The sequence below is a fragment of the Ptychodera flava genome, chromosome 2, assembly GCF_041260155.1.
Source record: "Ptychodera flava strain L36383 chromosome 2, AS_Pfla_20210202, whole genome shotgun sequence".
Taxonomy (NCBI): Eukaryota; Metazoa; Hemichordata; class Enteropneusta; family Ptychoderidae; genus Ptychodera; species Ptychodera flava.
Genome location: NC_091929.1, coordinates 49,727,669 through 49,737,415, shown reverse-complemented (window position 1 = coordinate 49,737,415; position 9,747 = coordinate 49,727,669).

The following is a 9,747-nucleotide window of genomic DNA, read 5'->3' as shown; positions in this document are numbered from 1 at the left end:
TGCATCGATATATACACCATAGGGAATGTTTAGTATCTTTATATACTTATACATGCTATATTCCTACCCCCATGCTGTCATTGAATTCTGCGGCATTTGAATGCTAGTATGTTACTGTAAGTTGGGTACATTGCGTACTTGGAGAGTCATCAATGTTACACTTTCTGAAGTCACTGGCATGTCCTTTACACAGGTCTTCACGTCAAAGAGCAGAAGTTTGGTTTGCGATATCTCTGTTTCTCTGTCGGTAACCTGTGCCACATGTAACCGTGCATTCAGTCCAAGATGTCCACAAACTCCAAGTAGGTGCTGACTTTGATACTGTAATTACGTTTTAATGAGAATAATATTTCAAATTATAATTGAGGGATCAAATCGACATAATATGTAGCATTTGCCTATTCATCAAATCTGAAATTTTCAAAGTAATCTAGAACTTTTCGACATATGATCAAAACGCTTGCTAGGTCATTACAATATATGAAACTTTGTGTACAAGTTTCTGTGAAAATTACAGATAATGATGGACAACCGGTCAGGTTTCTAACCTGGAATATCACACATCTTCCCAGTAAATCCTGAGTCCGCTCGACAAACACACTTAATTCACAGACAACTGTTGAGATACACCAACAATTATTCTGACAAGGATCACTCTCACAAGGTGTGGTTTCATAGAAGGCGATCTGTCAGTGATGGAAGAACGTTTTGCCATAACTTTTTTTACTTAAGGATGTACGATCGGAAAAATATTAGCGTACTGCGCAGATTTCCGCGCAGAAATGTATCCATAGTAACCACGCGCGCATAGTGACGTTCCGAAGTTTTTGAGTTGTACAAAATGTCGTCTGCAGGTAAAGGAAAATTTCTATGTCGCGGAGAAAAATCGCGACGAGAAAACATTCAGCCTGCCCTCAAAACACGCTGCAAGGTACGAGAATTCAGCGAAGATATTAAAAAAATGCAACATGACCATATCGTGACATGTCAGGGCTCGAAATTATTTTTTTCCTGGTAGTCCACTTTGGCTACCATTTTCTGAAGTTGGTAGTCCAGTGACAATGGCTGGTAGCCCATGTTTATTTTTAGTTCAGGGATATCTTTTTCGTTACCTAGACCATAGACTGTCGCTGCCCAGATAAGAAAAGGCTATTTTTCTAGATTCTGCACATAAGGTGAATCTTCTAGTCAATTTGATGTGAATATTGCACACCTTCAATAGCTAAGGAAACACTATAGGGCCTAATGGAAGATAGTGATACTCAAAAGTTTGGGATCTATTGACAACCCGTTTTACTCTCAGAGTTGTATGCAAATAGACGTCATGACAACGGCACGACCTTCTCAGGACTGAGACACACTGTAGGAGGGCTCAAAGAAGAACATAGGCCTTTCTGTAGGGAGGAGGCATAATTTCCGTGTATTGTGATCAATAAAGTATGATCAAAATGCAACGAAAATGCTATTTCGTTGGTGATCATTTCCTGTGCCTGTCCTATTGAAACTTTGTTGCGAAGTTCTACCGCACGACCGGTCGTCTTAGTAATTTGCGTAACAAAGTCATGGTTTGGCCTTTCTGTGTCTATCTGGGTTTGACGATAGGCCTACATCCATGGTTTGACTACATTCCAATTTGAAAGTGACCGACCGGGCATGGCATGCCAAGAACTGACTGAATTTCAGGTCTCAGGCTTTGGTAGTCCGTATGGGCTACCATTTAATGGATTTTGGTAGCCCAAGGGAAGAGTTGGTAGTCTGTGGACGCGGGACTACCGCTAATTTCGAGCCCTGCCTGTACAGCGTAAGTCAAAAGTGTGACGTCTGACAATGTGAAAGACGAGTATTACAATCCCAATAATAGTGTCGCTGGTAGACCTACCGGAGAATGGAAGAATGGCCGTCGCATTGTCCATTTGAGTGTACTAGCCGATAATCTCGACACTTGTGTCAGTTGTGGGCTTGCCTTACGATTGTCATCGTGTGTTAGGGAAACGATCCACGGCCTCGGCTCCTGGCTTCACGTAGTGTGTGACAACTCAGCCTGCAGCGAAGTCAACCTAATCCCCACCGATAATAGTTCGGCCTATTTGGTCTAATGCTCTTGTCTGATTTTTTGTATTCAGTATTAATGTGTAGACTCTAAAAAGTAGGAGAACCTGAAAGTCTTTGCTTTGTTCTGTCATTTTCCTCTCATTAAAGTTTACAGGTAGGCTTGAATCATGACCAGGTCTGGACAAGGCCACTGCAGGTGAACAGCATTTGATGAGCGCCTCCGCGCGACGAATCCGGGAGAGCATGGTTTATCGCCAGAACCTAAAAATCCTAGTTACATTTTGCAAAATTGTGAAAAATCGAGCTCGGTGACCTACTAAACAAAATGTGGTTTCGAAAAATTCACAAAAAGAGCTATTATTTTGCAAAGTTTGAGAAAATTGACATAAGTAGGAACGGGCTAGCAATTGACCTAACTCAGGTGGTGGAATGTTCAGAACTTCGCAAGTTTCTTCTGTTATGGTGTGAAGCCATTCCTTGAAAACTGCCACTTCGCGTCTTGTTTTCATTTCCGTGTTTTGGTTTTCTGCGCTCCAACTTGGACGTCGACATCAGCTGTGTTGACACGGGCACATCTCCCTGTGCTCGCAGTCCCAGACGGCACTGTCAACGACGCTACCGTCGCATTATCCTTAAAAAATACTTGTTTCTCCGTGTCACAAGGTGTTTCCATTGTGTCTCCGTAATAAAATTCAATTTCAAAATGATCAACATATTCGCAATTTTGCCTGTCGTAATGCTGGTCCTCAATCGAGCTGGTTTCAATAAACAGCAGACGACAATTTTTACCAAAGTATAAAGTAGTCCGCCAAATTTGATACTCATTTGCATAATTTAGCGTGAAAATACCGAAAAATTATTGAATGGGCACGTGACTAATTTGCATAGTTATTTGATGGCTTGTGACATTCTCCTTCAATCTGTAAGAACGTTTTTAGCTGTTTGACAAGGAGTTTATTGTTTACATTTTGTATTATTATGATAAAATTAATAAAGTGTAGGAAGCAACCGTGTGGTCAATATGATATGCAATTTATCCTGCCAAAAACCGAATTTTGAAAAGAAACTATTTTTCTCATATGCATATTACTGAGATTCAATACCAACTTTATGTGGTTGGGCACAAGAGAATAATCTGCAGTACATATGTAATAATAAGGATTAGCAAGTTATTGGTTGTATACTTGATTAATGGGTTTTTTTTACTTTTTGTACAGCGTAATGCACAACCTAGGATATCACAGCATAGCCCTGCCAAATTATTTATTTTTTGCTCACGTGTTCACACACGTGGGCATATGTCGTAGCGATGTCTGTCTGTCTGTGTGTCTGTCTGTCTGTCTGTTGGTCCATTTTCTCAAAAACGGCTGAACGCATTTCAGTCAAATTTGGTAGACATCTTCAGAATTCAAATGGCTAGAACTGAAAAGGTTTTGGTGGGCGTGGCTTGTATATTAATGAAGTTATCACAGTTTTAATTTTTCTGATACATGGTAGTCTATGGGAAGCCGGTATCTGTGGTTTGAGGGCGCTATCCCCACGTTACACTCTGGCTAGACTATGCTGAAATTAGACTCGGTTTCGGATTCGGTTTCGGATTCGGTTTCGGATTCTAGAGACTGAAAGAAATTTTATATTTTCAGCCAATTGTTACACTGTGGAATACTGGATTTTCCTTACTTTCCCTTTTTTCAGCTAAAATAATATCTAATCACACTAAACAAAGTGAAAATCAGTATATAGGGATAACTTAGCAATACAAATTTTTTGACAAAATGTCATGTGATCTCGATGACCTTTGACCTTAAATATGAGTATATGCCCATAACTCAGAAACCACAAGTGCTACACCCTTCATATTTGGTATGATGGGAGACCTTATGACATCACATCCTGTACCTCATTAATTATGCGCATATCTAATTCTGAGCCAGCCAATAGAGCTAGAGGTCTGATTTTTGGTATATAGGGATAACTTAGCAATACAATTTTTTTGACAAAATGTCACGTGACCTCGGTGACCTTTGACCTCAAATATACATATTTGTCCATAACTCAGTAACCACAAGTGCTACAGCCTTCATGTATGGTATGATGGGACAGCTTATGACGCCACATATTGCACCTCATTAATTATGCGCATATCTAATTTTGAGCGTGCCAATAGAGCTAGAGGTTTGATTTTTGGTATATAGGGATAACTTAGCAATACAATTTTTTTGACAAAATGTCACGTGACCTCGGTGACCTTTGACCTCAAATATACATATTTGTCCATAACTCAGTTACCACAAGTGCTACAGCCTTCATGTATGGTATGATGAAACACCTTATGACGCCACATATTGTACCTCATTAATTATGCGCATATCTAATTTTGAGCGAGCCAATAGAGCTAGAGGTCTGATTTTTGGTATATAGGGATAACTTAGCAATACAATTTTTTTGACAAAATGTCACGTGACCTCGGTGACCTTTGACCTCAAATATACATATTTGTCCATAACTCAGCAACCACAAGTGCTACAGCCTTCATGTATGGTATGATGGGACAGCTTATGACGCCACATATTGTACCTCATTAATTATGCGCATATCTCATTCTGAGCGAGCCAATAGAGCTAGAGGTCTGATTTTTGGTATATAGGGATAACTTAGCAATACAATTTTTTTGACAAAATGTCACGTGACCTCGGTGACCTTTGACCTCAAATATACATATTTTTCCATAACTCGGTAACCACAAGTGCTACACCCTTCATGTTTGGTATGATGGGACACGTTATGACGCCACATACTGTACCTCAATAATTATGCGCATATCTCATTCTGAGCGAGCCAATAGAGCTGGATGTCTGATTTTTGGTATATAGGGATAACTATAGGAGAGAAATTTTTTGACCAAATGTCATGTGACCTCGATGACCTTTTACCTAAAATATATGTTTATGTCAATAAATAAGTAACCACAAGTGCTATGTCCTTTGTATTTAGTAGGATGGGAGACCTTATGACAACACACGCTTTACCTCATTAATTATGTACACATCTTATTCTGGGCAAGCGAATACAGCTAGAGATCTGATTTTTTGGCATATAGGGATTAATTAGGAATATAATTTTTTTTTTGAAATGTCATGTGACCTTGATGACCTTTGACCTTGATTATACATATATATGCATATTTCAGTAACCACAAGTTCTATACCCTCCTATTTTGATAGGATATTAGACCTTAAGATGTCACATCTTGTACCTCATTTATAATGCGCATATGTATTTCTTGGCTGGCCAATACTGCTAGAGGTCTGATCTTTTTTCCCGATTTAGAACCGTAACTTAGACATGCCTCATGTGTTTCAAATTGGGAACAACGACATAGACCTATGTGCCCATAGATCTCAACATATACACTCCAATGATACTTCTTAATGACCACATTTTCCTGCCCCATCAAGACTAGTACTCCTATTACAAGTGGGGACTATGTCATTGTAAATGACTTGTTGAGTTAATGGTTGTATCACAGTATTCGATATATCTAATTCTGTATTTTTTCCATTTTATATTCTGAATAATTACATTAAACATATTTCACTGTCTCCAGTACATTTCATTTAAGTATTTTCACTTCATGCACTTTATCCCTTTCACACATGTTCAAATATCTGACCAGAGAACAAACACTAAATAGTCCAGGATGGGAGCTACAGTGTCATTGACGCTATTTTTACTTCAGCCAATTCCTAATTTGCATATTAAATGAATTTTCATACTTACGGATATTCATCTGAATTGACTTGATCAAAATTGATGTAACTTGCTATGTACATTTCAGACACTGTAATACAATATTATTGAAAGTCATTAATCATTTTCTCTTCAGCAAATTCCTAATTTGCATGTTTAATGAACTTTCCTAATTAGAGATATATATCTGAATTGACTTGACCAAAGTTGACAAAACTTGCTACATATATTGCAGATACCATGATACAACATTATTGACAATCATTAAGCATTTTTACTTAAGTCAATTCCTAATTTACATATTTAATGAACTTTGCTTATCAGGGATATATACTGGGATTTACTTGATCAAAGTTGGCAAAACATGACAACATTGATGATTATACCTGGTTAAAACAATATCGAAAGTCATTTCACATTTTCATGTCAGCTAATTTACAATTTGCATATCTAATGAGCTTTCACAGCTCGGCATATATGGCTTGAAGGACTTGGCCAACGGTAATTACACTTGCTATATAAATGACAGCAGTCAAAGAACTTTAATATTTTTATTTAAGCTAATTACATATTTGTATACTTCATGACCTTTGAGAATTAATCAGCGGTGATTATTGTTCATTATGTTGATCATAATACTTTCAATGAAGTTGCAAACATGTGGCAAAGGTTCAAATTTACACATAACTGTATGAAACACGTGAGCATTTTCAGTTCATATCTGGTTTAGTAACAGACAAAAAAGACGTGCATGTCTTTTATACTGCTTTTGATGACTGAATCACAGAATATTGTTGTATATTTCTTGATTTTCTCTGATTTCCTTTCCTTTTTTAGCTCACGTGTGTAAACACGTGGGCTATTGTCATAGCATGTCTATCTGTCTGTCCGTGTGTGTGTGTGTGTGTGTGTCTGTCTGTCTGTCTGTCTGTTTACACGATAACTCAAAAACGCCTGAACGGATTCAGGTCAGATTTGGTAGACAGGTACCATATGCTACTTGCAAGAACTGATTAGATTTTGGTTAGTGTGGCTTGCATATTAATGAAGTTATGCAATGTCGTTTTTTTCCATACAATGGTTTCCCTATGGAGACGGCAATGACAGTGTAGACATATATCAAGAAATACTGCACGAAAATACTGCATGAAAATTTTCACAGATGACAATCACAGAACATTATGATGATGCTGTGAGTGTCATGCTAATTACCTTCTCATTTGCATATTTAATGAACTTTTGTTATTAGTGAGATAACTCTGAAATATCGACCGTTGGCATTAAAAAAATGTGTTTTAAAAATGTTACCAAGTGGGAGTGCCACTTTAAAACAAAGCAAACTGTAAGGATTACATTAGAACTTCCTTCGTAGATCTCGTAATATCCTCAATTAAATTTTTCAAGAAAAACTAGATAATTTTCGATATCATTTACCGTGTAAAATTACAGCAAATCTTTACTGGTCATATGCATTTTGCTTATATTATAGCGTCATTGGGGCTGGCATCGTGGCCAGCCTGCACTTAGTAAGTGTTCTGCGACATTCGATCTCTGACTGTACAGACCTGTTTTGTTTTTGTGAGCTTGTTTTTTGCGCATTGCTTGCTGTCTTTACATATCTAATGCGCGTTTTATTATATTCCATGGTGTAAGCTGATAGTTCTCATTAGAACAGCAAATACATTAAGCAATCACCATTGGCAAGATAAGGACAAAAATCCTCCGCAGTCACGTGCAATCACGTGACATAGTTGCTCTCCTTCTAATTGTTGCCACCATCTGAATGTGACATCTACCTCAGGCAAGTACCTTTCTAATGTTCTGCCAGCAGTATTCTATGAAATATGATATCAGAGTCACGCTCAAAATCAAGCAATTATACCAGGTTATGATGAACTAAAATTCAGGATTGCATATAGATGCAGTATGCGTCAGATTTGTTCGTCAGCTGCAGAACGTTCCACTACAACATTTTCTTCTTCTGTCTACAGGTTGGTACAAATTGTTGCAGTTGATAGAGTGCAAAAACCATCTGTCAGCCAGCCAGCTGAATCCATGTCATTTTCCCACCTTATAAACCTCGTCATAGCTGGCAATCCTTGTGCTTTCCTTATCAGAATCAGTCTTACTTGGCTTCTTAAATATTCCTTCTATGATGGCCATATGGACTTCGTATAAAGGAAAGTTTTCGACTAGAAACGAACAGAGCAAGCGGACATATTTGTCCCCGTTCTTAAGTCTGTGATGACATCGATAATCAGACAAGTACTCCTATTATCGGTCAAGCACTATAAGATGGTTAAGATTGTTGTACAGATTGGAATTACTACTGAGAGAGCTTATTCAATTCTCGATTTATCAGCTCGATAGAAAGAAAGAAAGACAAACATAATATTTCTTAAGGGCGACGTCTGTAATAAATAAAAACCATGTGCATAAACGCGCATAGAATATTACGAGTATTTCTATAAGTGTTAGTACATGCGATGAATTTTATACCGCAATCACTTGCTCTCCTTGGCATTCATCGCGTCCTTTTTATTCTGGAGTAGAACTATTTTATATATTCAGAATTGAGCCCCTGTGGTGCTTTTAGCTGTTCGTTTCCGTTTGCCTGCTCTTAATTATTTTGGTAATCATAATCATATCCAGCCATAATGCAAAAGTATTAGGTCGAAATTCATAATACATGGTCATTAGTTATAAACATTGACATAAAACAGTACAGAACAGACAGCAAAGCATCGGTGCAATTAACAAAGTCACTTTCGTGAAAGAAAGATGTATGGAACCCTGACAAATACTACGCAGTGATGCCAGGTGTTTCAGAAAAAGTGAGCCATCCTGCCTCACTTGTGGCACCCGCCATATGTCAATCTGTAAGTCAAATAGGTATAGGACACCAACTAAGCACCAATGTCACTGATACCATCATCGATCATTTGTCGAAGATAATATTAATATGTACCAACTTGTGATACCTGCCAAAAAAGCGTAAGTATGTATGTACTTTATAATCTCTTCATTTTACATCAATCGTAATCTACAATAAAACGTGCTTCCGCTCTGTTTATGCACCGTCATGTATGCAAAATATTTAGTGTCTTATAGATGTGTGGTTGCCCGTCCATTCCAATGTTTTATCGAAAATCACAACTACTAGGCAATCTACGTCACATTGTCGAGCTAAAGGTATACAGTCACCTTTAATTTAATATGTCCATATATGGTCAAAGGGGCGCTCCTTGGTATTCAAAATACCCGTGTGAGGCCGCTGTTTATAAAAAGCGGCCACCCGTTTAAAATCTTTAATTGGTTAGATTTCTTTTTTCCCTAGTAACTGTGTAAAATTGGAACAGGTGACAGTATACCTTTCAGTTATTTCGTCCTGTTGTAACATTGGATATTAATGAATTGGACGCTGCTACTTTTCATTGATATGTAAAATGTTCAGTGAAGAACCTTCGGTAACCAAGGGTGCTTTTAGGCTCTCTTGTACGAGAGCCTTACACCTGGAATTCATGCTTTATATTCCTATACCTCACATCTGAATACGTACAATTGAATTGGCTTTGAACTATTGTCGATTTGTGCTTTTTCTTTCCAACAACCCCGTTGCAAGAATGCTGAAGACCAATACAAAAAGGTTTGGCGAGTGATCAAACGGACAAATAATAACGATTAAAAGCTAATGGGAAAAGGAGAAACGTTTGGCAGAATGACTCTTCGGGTGCACAGCAGAGCGCACATGGTATTAAACGCTTAAGAGCGCACACTTTACAAGCTTAGGTTAGAAACTTACCTTACAGCAGTGATATAAGTCTCTGAGCTGCAATCTTGTGCGTTTCGGTCTCAAAGTTATACAAATCAAGATCCGAGGTACATGAATATTCCACATTGATTAAGGGTCATTAGCATAGAATTTTAATACCGAAATAATGCTAA